The sequence below is a fragment of the Sarcophilus harrisii genome, chromosome 1, assembly GCF_902635505.1.
Source record: "Sarcophilus harrisii chromosome 1, mSarHar1.11, whole genome shotgun sequence".
Classification (NCBI taxonomy): Eukaryota; Metazoa; Chordata; class Mammalia; order Dasyuromorphia; family Dasyuridae; genus Sarcophilus; species Sarcophilus harrisii.
In genome coordinates this window covers 124,616,652-124,628,529 of record NC_045426.1, presented here as the reverse complement: position 1 = coordinate 124,628,529, position 11,878 = coordinate 124,616,652, and positions in this window count along the sequence as shown.

The window sequence follows — 11,878 nt, the reverse complement described above, 5'->3', positions numbered from 1 at the left end:
TAAAGGATGGTACAATAAACAAATTTGCAGAACAATGGATAATTTACCTATCAGATCTTTGGAGAAGGGAAAAATTTATGACCAAAGAAGAACTAGAGAACATTATAAAAAGCAAAATGAGCAATTTTGATTACATTAAATTAAAAGGTTTTTGCACAAACAAAACCATCAGAAACAAGATTAAAATGGAAGTACAAATCTGGGGAAAAATCTTTATTGTCAGTATTTTTGAAAAAGGTCTCATTTCTAAAATATATAAAGAACTGTGTTAAATTTATAAGAATACAAGTCATTCCCCAATTGATAAATGGTCAAAGGATAAGAACAGACAATTTTCAGATGATGAAATAAAGCCATTTCATATATATGAAAATATAAAAGTCTAGCAGGAGTCCATAAATAAGCAGAAAATGCAAAAAGTATTCAAAGTAGCCTATAAGCTCTTTCAGAGTAAAATAAACTTGCTACCATCAGGCAATTCAAAGAATCCCAGAATGCTAAGCATTCCCTTCCATATATATAGTGCCACCATATGATCTGGACTCTTCCTGGAAGGCAAACACACTTTAGGACTTCTATGTAGATAATCCTCTTTTCATCAAACCTAAGCTCCAAAATTTGCTATTTAAATGGGGAGTAAAACATAGAAGTAAAACTTCTGTAGTAGACGCTCTCTGTATAATATAGATCATGTGAATGTTCCTGTTCTTTCTCCAAAAGAATCCCTTTCTGGAAAATCTCCTTTGTTCTTTCCAGAAGGTCTGATTTTCAATATTTGAATCTGGTAATACTCTGAAGGTAACTTCCAAGACTGATGATACTCAAGAAATATACCTGCCAACTAGAAAGTTAAAGGAGCATACACTAACAAGATGAGCTTCAGGAACATTGTCCTTGCCCTTCCTTCTTGGTATATATAGGCAAACTTATAATTATTTCTGCAAGAATTCTTGACACTCCACTATGGCCCCAGATGCTTCCATGTCTTGGATTGGGAAAGTCTGCTTTCAGAAATTCTTCCCTCTGACCAAATAAGCAACAAATCTGTGAATGAGCACCACGACTTTTGCACTGTTTCTCGTCTCTGAGGAGATTGCAGTCCTGGAGTCTTTTATAGACAAAGAGAGAGAGAGAAGAATTTGTGAAACACCATCAGAATTGAGGCTGTCACAGAGATTAGGGTAAAGTGTTCTGCACAGATATGTTCTGGAGTAGAAAGATATATGATTGGATGAGGAAAAAGTGAAAGCACTATATGTACACAATGGTGTTTACTTCCTCTCTTTTTTCCAAAGACTTTTCTTTTGCAAGCTTCCAGAGTGAGAGGAGAGAAGGCAAATGTATAGAGATAACAATTAGCAGAGTCAGCAGACCCAGAAGATAAAGTGACTAGAGTCCAGCACATCTGAAAAAGCAACAGCAGAGACAAGAGCTGAGTGTCCTGAGAAGAATAAAGATCCAGAGTAGCAGAAACTAGCAGCCATTATGTATCCCATTTGGAGTGGTAAGATAGGAAACTGATTTCGACCACTGTTTTCACTGTCTCTAATTATAATTCCTGAGAGAAGAATAAGAATCTGATTCATTTCTCATGAGCCACAGACTAGGATGATCAGGATTCATCTTTGAGCCACATCTGGAAAGACAACTGGGAGACATTTTAGAAATCATCAGGAAAAGGATGCTACCATTCAGGAGTATGTTATCTAGCTCTTTTTCAGTTTACTCTATTATGAATAACAAACTATAAGATCATAACATGTCTCTAAATCTATGGATGTAGTCTGCAGTAAAATGGGAAGTGGAAACCTAGATGGCTTAATGAATAGAGTATTGAGCCTGGAGTCAGGAAGAACTGAGTTCAAATCTGGCCTCACATATTTAGTAGTTATATGACTGTGGATAAGTCACTTAACTCAGTTTCTTCATCTGTAAACTGAGTTGGAGAAGGAAATGGTAAACCACTTCAGTATCTTTGCCAAGGAAAATCCTAAACAGGGACGTGACTGAACAACAAAAACCCCATTTCATTCTCTAGATTATTATTAGACTAGCTAATGAGGAGTTAACCCAAACCACTGAACAAAAAAAAAGGCCCTGCTATAGTATGAACTTTCTTGAGGTGGGGAGAAGGGTGGCAAGGATTGAGCATCCCTGTTGTTTGAAGGCTGCTGTCCATGTAGTGACCCATGTGGTTATTGCAGCCTTTTAGTATAGCTACCAAACCCAAGGGAGAATCTGAGAAGGCTGGCTGAGTAGCTCAGGTCGGATGCCATCTATTGATAATTTAACTATTATATTCTCTTGCTAGATAATTAGCACACTGAGACACTTCCTTTCTGTAGCCTTATGGAAAGCAGCATCAAATCACATAACTAAGAGAACCTTATAGGTTGTGGTGAGGATAAGATAGAACAATATATGTAAAATGGTTTGTAAACCTTAAAGCACATATAAAGACAACTATTTTTTAAAAATTTCATCAGTCATGCCCTTGTTCCCCAACTTCCAGCAAAAATGCTGTAACAAAATGCTGGGCTTAAATTCACAATACTACTACATCTTACCTCCTGGGTGATCTTGGGCAACTTAGTTTCTCTGGGTCTTATTTTCTAATTATGTAAAATGAGGATGTAAATGAATTATCAGAGATTCTCAAAGTGTGATCAGAAAATCGCTGATGGCTCCTTGAAAGTCTTTCACAGAGTTCTTGAGGTCAAAATTAGGTTTATAATAATAAGATTTTTTTCATTTCTAATATGGTAAATATCAATAGAAATAACCTTATAAACAAAAGCTCCTCAAAAATTTTAAGGTAATATTTTATTTACCCTGTAAATTACTGTATAATTACGGTATAAAGATAATTTAAACATTTTTTTTTAATTTTTGAGTTCCAAACTTTCTCCCTCACTATCTTTCTTCCCCTTAATTGAGTGAGCAAGCAATTTGATATAGGTTTGAAATTTAAATATTAACATGGATGTTACAGTAATATATTACTAATATCATACACTATGAGCAGATGCTGTTTATACAGGATGTTTTTTTTTTTTGAGTGATATTTTATTTTATTTTATTTTTATTTATTTAATAGCCTTTTATTTACAGGATATATACATGGGTAACTTTACAGCATTAACAATTGCCAAACCTCTTGTTCCAATTTTTCACCTCTTACCCCCCACCCCTCCCTAAATGGCAGGATGACCAGTAGATGTTAAATATATTAAAATATAACTTAGATACACAATAAGTATACATGACCAAAACATTATTTTGCTGTACAAAAAGAATCAGACTCTGAATTATTGTACAATTAGCTTGTGAAGGAAATCAAAAATGCAGGTGTGCATAAATATAGGGATTGGGAATTCAATGTAATGGTTTTTAGTCATCTCCCAGAGTTCTTTTTCTGGGTATAGCTAGTTCAGTTCATTACTGCTCCATTAGAAATGATTTGGTTGATCTTGTTGCTGAGGATGGCCTGATCCATCAGAACTGGTCATCATCTAGTATATACAGGATGTTTTAATATTAGGAAAACTATCATCATAATTAAACATATCATAGCAAAACCACCAGAAATCATAAAATTATCTCAACAGATGAAGAAAAAGCTTTTGGACAAAGTACAACATCTTTTCTTATTAAAAACACTAGAGAGCATAAGAATGGCATTTTCCTTCACTAACAGCAATTATTATGAGGACAACATAGAAGCCTTTCATATATACATCAGCGATAAAGCAAGGATGCACATTATCAACACAATTGTTCAATATTCTAGTAGAAATGTTAGCTATTTAATAATAAGAAGGGGGGAAAGAAATTGAAAGAACTAGAATAGGCAATGAGAAAAAAAAAAACTATCTTTCTTTGAAGATAATGTGCTGATATATGTGGAGAATCCCAAAGAAGCAACCAAAAAACTAGTTGAAATGATTAATAACTTTAGCAAAGTTGCAGGATTTAAAATCCCACATCGCCAGTATTTCTGTATATGACCAACAAAGTCCAGCAGCAACAGATAGAAAGAAAAATTCCGTTCAAAATAATGCAGACAATTTGGAACTATGCTCAAAAAGTTATCAAATTGTGCATACCCTTTGATCCAGCAGTGTTACTACTGGGCTTATATCCCAAAGAGATCTTAAAGAAGGGAAAGGGAACTGTATGTGCAAGAATGTTTGTGGCAGCCCTCTTTGTAGTGGCCAGAAACTGGAAACTGAGTGGATGCCCATCAATTGGAGAATAACTGAATAAATTGTGGTATATGAATATTATGGAATATTACTGTTCTGTAAGAAGTGACCAACAGGATGATTTCAGAAAGGCCTGGAGAGACTTACACGAACTGATGCTGAGTGAAACGAGCAGGGCCAAGAGGTCATTATATACTTCAACAACAATACTATATGATGACCAATTCTGATGGACCTGGCTATCCTCAGCAAGGAGATCAACCAAATCATTTCCAATGGAGCAGTAATGAACTGAACCAGCTACGCGCAGCGAAAGAACTCTGGGAGATGAGTAAAAACCATTACATTGAATTCCCAATCCCTAAATTTTTGCCCACCTGCATTTTGGATTTCCTTCACAAGCTAATTGTACAATATTTCAGAGTCCGATTCTTTTTGTACAGCAAAATAACGTTTTGGTCATGTATACTTATTGTGTATCTAATTTATATTTTAATATATTTAACATCTACTGTCATCCTGCCATCTGGGGGAGGGGGTGGGGGGAAGGAGGGGAAAAATTGGAACAAGAGGTTTGGCAATTGTCAATGCTGTAAAGTTACCCATACATATAACCTGTAAATAAAAGGCTATTAAATAAAAAAAAAATAAAAAATAAACAAAATAATGCAGACAATATAAAATATTCTAGGAGTCTATCTACTAAGACAAACTCAGGAACTACATGAACACAATTACAAAATACTTTTCATACAGATAAAGTTAGATTTAAATAATTTTTTTAAAAGGGAGAGAGGGAACTAATCAAGGCTAGGTAGAAAAGATCAACAAACTCATAACAGCACACTTAACATTCAATATGGTAAGCATGATTTTATGATGAAAAACTAAAAAATGTTTTGAAATCCTGCAAACTCTCCCTAACTGACAATTGGACAAAGAATATATGAATAGTCAGTTTCTAAGGAAGAAATTCAAGTTATCAACAGTCAAAAAGAAAAAGAAACATTCCAAATTACTAATAAAGAAATGTACATTAAAGCAACTGTGAGTTTCTACCACATCCCTGGAGATGGTCCTAGATAAAATGGGAGACTATGGCCTTTTTAAGCTAAGATCTTCAACAGATCTCAGTTTAATTGAGGCTGTACCCATTCAGTGATCATTCAGTGATTAAGACTAGATAGCAATCGAGGCAAAGAATCTCCTCTTTCACCTAGACCAAAAAAATTCTAAATAAATAAATGAATGAATGAAGAATGAATGAATCTGTGAGGGGAAGACTCTCAAGTTTTCTGGCCAAAGCAGAAATAATTGTTTACATTCAACCTGAGTCAATCAGGACCTAAACAATGACCAAATGGGGCTTGGCCTAGGATCTTTTGGTGGCCAATTAGAGTCAGATTGGTTTTGATTTAAGGCCTGGTTCTTCAGAAAGAAATCTTACCAGTAAACTCCAAGGTATCTTGGGAGAGTTTGGAGAAAGTGCAAAAGAAAAAATAAATGCTTTTAAGAGCATCTGTAGGTAAGGGGATGATACCCTATGTGAAAGGAAAAAAGGAAGGAAGAGAGAGAGAAAAGGAAGGAAGAAGGAAGGAAAAGGGGGAGAAAGGGAAGAAGAAAGGAAGGAAGGAAGGAAGGAAGGGTTTGGGACAAAAAGACCTAGCCAATTTGACTACTACAGAGATCACTCATAGAAAGCAAAATTATTTGTTAGAATTTTGAGAAGCGGACCCCATCCTAGTGCAAGAGCCAAATTTCACAGCAGGATAGGGCCAGAGCCTTGAAAATGCTTACAGCTTTTATACATTTCAGACAAAGAACCTCCAAAATCTCGTCCTCTATATGTTGTGATTGGTCACATAAGTCTACTGTTCCCCTAGTTGGTCAATGGAATGTAGTAGATAAGGTGTTGTACAGCTTCTTCAGCCACTCCCTTCTTTGGACAATGGAATGTAGTCCAGGCCTTATCTAAAATCATGTGACTGGAGAAGCGGAAACTGAGGCCTATAGGCTTGATCTACTTTAGCTAATAGTCTCCTAATCAATATGTGCTTACTCTGTAAGTTCTTCACCTTATCTCTCTATTCCACATAGAAGGAAGGAAGGAAGCAAGGAAGTTTTCCAATTAACCAATTCCAGGCCAGCTTTACTCATAGATATCATGGCATCACCTACTTGATGTCATGGTAATCTTTGAGAACAAAAGACAAACAATATCTGAACAAAACATATTAATTAATTAAGCAATGTTATAAAAGAAAGAGAAAAAATAAAGAAAAAATATGCTTCAATCTGCATTCAGACTACTAGTTCTTTCTCTGGAAATGGACAGCATGTTTTATCATGAGTCCTTCAGAACTGTCTTGAATCATTGCATTGTTGAGAAGAGCTAAGTCATGCACAGGTGATCATCTTACAATATTGCTGTTACTTTGTACATAGTAAATTTCACTTTGTACCTGCCTATGTAAATCTTTCTACCCTACTTACCATTTCTTATAACACAATAGGATTCTATTACAATCATATGCCCACAACTTGTTTAGCCAATTAACAATTGATGAGCATCCCCTCAATTTGCATTTGCTTGCCAGGTTCTTAATTTTTAAGAGTGTAAAGGGAACCTGAGATAAAAAAACAAAAAGTTTGATAAACCCCTGGATTGATAATTTTTTAAACTTTTCTAGCTTTAAACCCTATGAATTTTGTCTATTTAATTGGTCAACAAGCATTTATTAATTTATGATCAGGAGCAAACAATTCTCTCAGTCTTGGTTTCCTCCTCTGGAAAATTATTTAAATCATATTTATACAATTTACCTCATATGGTTTTGAGGAAATCTTTTTTTTTAAGTTTTAAAATTGCTATATGAATTGTTTATTAAATTTCTAATAATGAAAAAAGTATAGTGTAATAGAAAAAAAAAACAACACTGATTTGGGACTGAAAATAAGTGAGGTACAGTTGTGGCTCTGCTCCTAGCTTGCTTTGTGACCTTGACACTGACCATGAAGAGAAAATGTTCAGTTTTATGTTTGATTCAACAAAACAGTTCAGTGAATGTGCCACAATAGGGAGAATGAACTTCTTGATAACCAAGACAATGCTGCTGGTGGTGACACTAAATCCTGTGGCGTGGTGGCTCTTGACAAATCTGAGTTTAGAAACATCAATCCACTTCTGTATGAGCAGGAATGAAGACAGATAGCAAGATCCTCTCAGCCATTACTTCCCAGTATCTAATATCTCAATTTCTTGATATTAGTATGAGGTATTGTGGAAATGTAGTCATGTTCTCCTGAAGTTATGACTTCGGATGTGTCCTATTCCAGGCTGTAGTTTAGAATAGGTTGTCTTGTCCTGATATTCTAGAACCAGAGGGTAAAATAGAAATTGAAAGAATCCACAGATCACCTTGTGAAAGAGATCCCAAAAGGAAAACTCCCAGAAATATTTTAGGCAAATTCTGGAACCCCTAGGTCAAGGAGAATATATTGCAAACTCTAGAAAGAAACAATTCAAGTATAGTGGAGCCACAGACGGAATAACACAAGATTTAGCAGCTTCTACTTTAAAGAACCAAGGGACTTGGAATATGATTTTATGGAGAACAATGGAGTGGGATTACAACCAAATCACCTACCTAGCAAAACTGAGTATAATCCTTCAGAGGAAAAGGTGTTCATTCAATGAAATAGAGAATTTTTAAACTTGTGATGAAAAGACGAGAGCTGAGTAGACAATTTTGTTTTCAAATATAGGACTCAGGAGAAGCATAAGGAGGTAATCAGGAAAGTGATATCATAAGGGACTTAATAAGGTTTATCTGTTTACATTCCCGCATGGGAAAATACTTGTAACTCATTAGAACTTTCTCATTATTATGGCTATTAGGAGGAGTATACATAGACAGAGGGCACACATGAGTTTGATGCAGTTTGAGTGGTCTCAATTCCTGGTAGTTAAGAGGTTAATAATGGCAATAAGAGAGTTGCTAAGAATTCCCTTTAAATCGGCCACAGGTTTAGAGTGAAAGAATTCACTCATTCCTGAATTATTAATTGCAAAATGAAAGATTATTGTTGGATAGAAATCAGTTTCTAGTGGGAAATGGAGTTTGGGCACTGAGAATGCTTTCTCAGTGGGCAGAAGGATCCTGGCAGCTGAGAGTGACAGAGATCTTAAACTATGTAGGCCCATCTGCAAAGACCTTAGTTGAAGGAAGCTGTTATATTGAGTATCTTGGTGGGGGTTGGGACAATCCGAGCAGATCAGACCAGATGGAGGCTGGGACAGCCTGGATCTCCTATTGGAATTAACTTCAATGGGGTGCTTTTTTGACCAGGATTTCTAATTGAATCAAAGGTTCTGGCATCCTAGAAAGATAACTTGTCTAGGGAGGATAAGCCTTCCCCAAGAGGGGCTGAGAATCTCAAAGGAATCACAGATCAAAAGGAAATAGTTTAGTAAAGGAAGCAGTTCCCTCCTGGAGTTTGAATATGAAGGAATAATATCTTAAAAAAAAAAAAAAGGATGAAATTAAGTGGTGAGAGAAGAATATGATGGGAGAAAGGGAAAGAGAAAAGTGGAATAGTGTAAATAATCTGCCATAAAAAAGAGGCAAGAAAAAGCTTTTACAGTAAAGGAGAAGAGAGAGAGGAGAGAGAGGGTGAATGAACCTTACTCTCATCAGAATTAGCTTAAATAGGAAATAACATACATACCCAATAGGGGTATAGAAATCTATCTTACCCTGCAGGAAAATAAAAGGGGAATGGGATATGGGAAGGGGGGGGTAATAAAAGATAGGATATACTGGGGGAGGAAGTGGTTGGTACCAAAATACTTTTAAGATTAATAGGGTGAAAGGACAAAGAGATGGGGGGAAAAACAGTTAGCAGTAGTAATTGCAAAAAGAATTTTGAAGCAGGTTTCTCTGATAAGCCTTCATTTCTTAAACACAGAGGGAATTGAATAAGATTTACAAAAAATAGCCATGCTCCAATTGATAAATGATCAAAAGGAATGATATGTGCCCAAAGGGCTATAAATTTATGTATATCCTTTGACTTTACAATACTATTATTTGGCATGAATACCAAAAGAGATTTTTGAGGGAAAAAAGTGAAAATGACCTCTATGTTCATAAAAAATATTCATAGCAACTCATTTCTCAGGGCAAAAAAAAATTGAAATTGAGGGGATGCCCATCAATTGGGAAATGGTTCAATAAGCTGTGATATATGTTTATGATAGAATATTATTATTCTATGGGAAATAATGAGGAAGATGCTCTCAGAAAAAAAAAAAACTGGAAAGTCCTCCATGAACTCAAGCAAAGTGAAATGTACTGTTTTCAAAGTAATAGGGGATACCACCTATAAGTTGGGGATAACCAACTGTGAATGACTGCCATTTTCAGCAGTGCAATCATCCATGAATATTGTGAAGGATTTATATTGAAAAATCCTACCCATTCCCAGAGAAGAAATTGATTAATTGATTATGGCTGAATACAGATTGAAGTATTCTCTCTTTCTCTCATCTCTCTCTCTTTTTTTTTAACTTAATTTTTCTTGAAGGTTTTTATTTTCACTAGGATGGGAGATCTATTTTTTTTCCACACTATGACTTTTATGGAAATATTTTGCATAACTTCACAAGTTTTCTTAATTTGGGTGAGGAAAAGGAAGAAAACCAAGAACTCTTTTTTTTTTTTTTTTTTTTTTTTTTTTTTGCTGAGGCAGTTAGGGTTAAGTGATTTGCCCAGAGTCACACAGCTAGGAAGCGTCAAGTGTGTGAGACTGAAGAGGGAACCCCAAAACTGAAACTCCTTAAAGGAGAAAACCTCCTTCAACTCTGCCTCAGTGAGGGGACTCCAACCCAAGCACAAACAGTTTCATCTTTATTATCTGGGTAGGATCGGCTCGGTCCAGAAACCCACTGAATTCAATTCAAATTCTAATCCTTCAGCTGAAAGCCAGCTGAAGCCAACCTGGGACTCCATCCATGAGCCCCCTTCAGCTTGTAGCCATAACCCCCTATTATAAAGGAGCCAAACTAAAACTCTTTCTTTGCAGTGGTTCCAACCCCAAGAGTCTCTGACCACTGGAATACTGTTTCCTATGCCTGCTTCTCTTTACCTAACACCTTTTATTAACTAGACTTTAATCTTACTTCCAATCCCCATAATAAACCTCTTTTATCAATCTAGGTTTTTGCACCCCAGAAGGGAATCCCAGAACTCCCTACCCTTGCGCTGTAACTAGACCTCATTTCGACCTTATTTAACTCTCTGACCACCAGAAACCCTAATTTCATTTGGGTACCCGAAATCTAAACCTCATCAAGACCAGATTTGAACTCGGGTCCTCCTGACTTCAGGAGAGCACCTCCTGGTACTCTATCCACTGTACCACCTAGCTGCCCTCAGAACTAAAAAATTTTAAAACAAATGAAAAGAAATTATTTGAACTGGGGCAAAAATACTAAATATATGGATTAGGTTGTCACACTTCAAAGGGGTACTTTTTGACTAGGATTTCTAATTGAATCGAAGGTTCTGGCATCCTGGAAAGATAACTTGTCTAGGGAGGATATGCCTTCCCCAGAAGGGGCTGAGAATCTGATCGAGATCACAGATCAAAAAGAAATACAGCTTAGTAAAGGAAACAGTTCCCTCCTGGTGTTGAATATGAAGGGATAATATCTTAAAAAAAAAAAAAAAAAGATGAAATTAAATGGTAAGAGAAGAATATGCTGGGAGAAAGGGAAAGAGAAAAGTGGAATGGTATAAATTATCTGCCATCTTTCTGGCTGCCTGCAATACAATATACAATACCATACCATAATACAAGATTTAGCAGTTTCTACGTTAAAGAATTGGAGGCCTTAGAATATGAAATTCCAAAGGGCAAAGAAGCTAGGATTACAACCAAGAAGCTTACCCAGAAAAAACTGATTATAATCTTTCTAGGGGAAAAAAATGGGTATTCAGTGAAATAGAGGACTTTAAAGTATTATTGATGAAAAGACCAGAGCTGAATAGAAAATTTGACTTTCAAATACAAGATTCAAGAGAAACATAAAAGGCAAACAGGAAAAAGAAATTATCTGGGATTTAAGAAGATTAATCTGTTAACATTGCTACAGGGTAAGATGATACTTGTAACTCCTGAGAACTTTGTCATCAAAGCTATCTATGTGAAATAATACTCTCACTATTGATTGGAGAAATGCAAATTAAATAAATTCTTAAGTATTATTAGATTGGCTAATAATTATATTGGCTAATATTAGATCTGTATACCAAAAGGAGATTAAAAATTATTTTTAAAAGGAAAAGATCTATATTACAAAAATATTTATAGCAACTCTTTTCTGGTGTCAAATAATTGAAAATTGAGGGGATGCCCATCAATTGGGGAATAGTTGAACAAATTGCGCTGTTATTGTGAAATACTATTGTGCTATTAAAAAAATGAGTAGGATGTTCTAAAAAATCTGGAAAGACCTATATGAGCTGAAGCAAAGTTAAATATATGATATACAAAATAACAGTAACAGCAATATTGTAAGATGATTAGTTGTAGATGACAGCTCTTCTCAGCAATACAATGATGCAAGACAATTCTGAAGGACTTATGATAAAACATACTATCCATTTCCA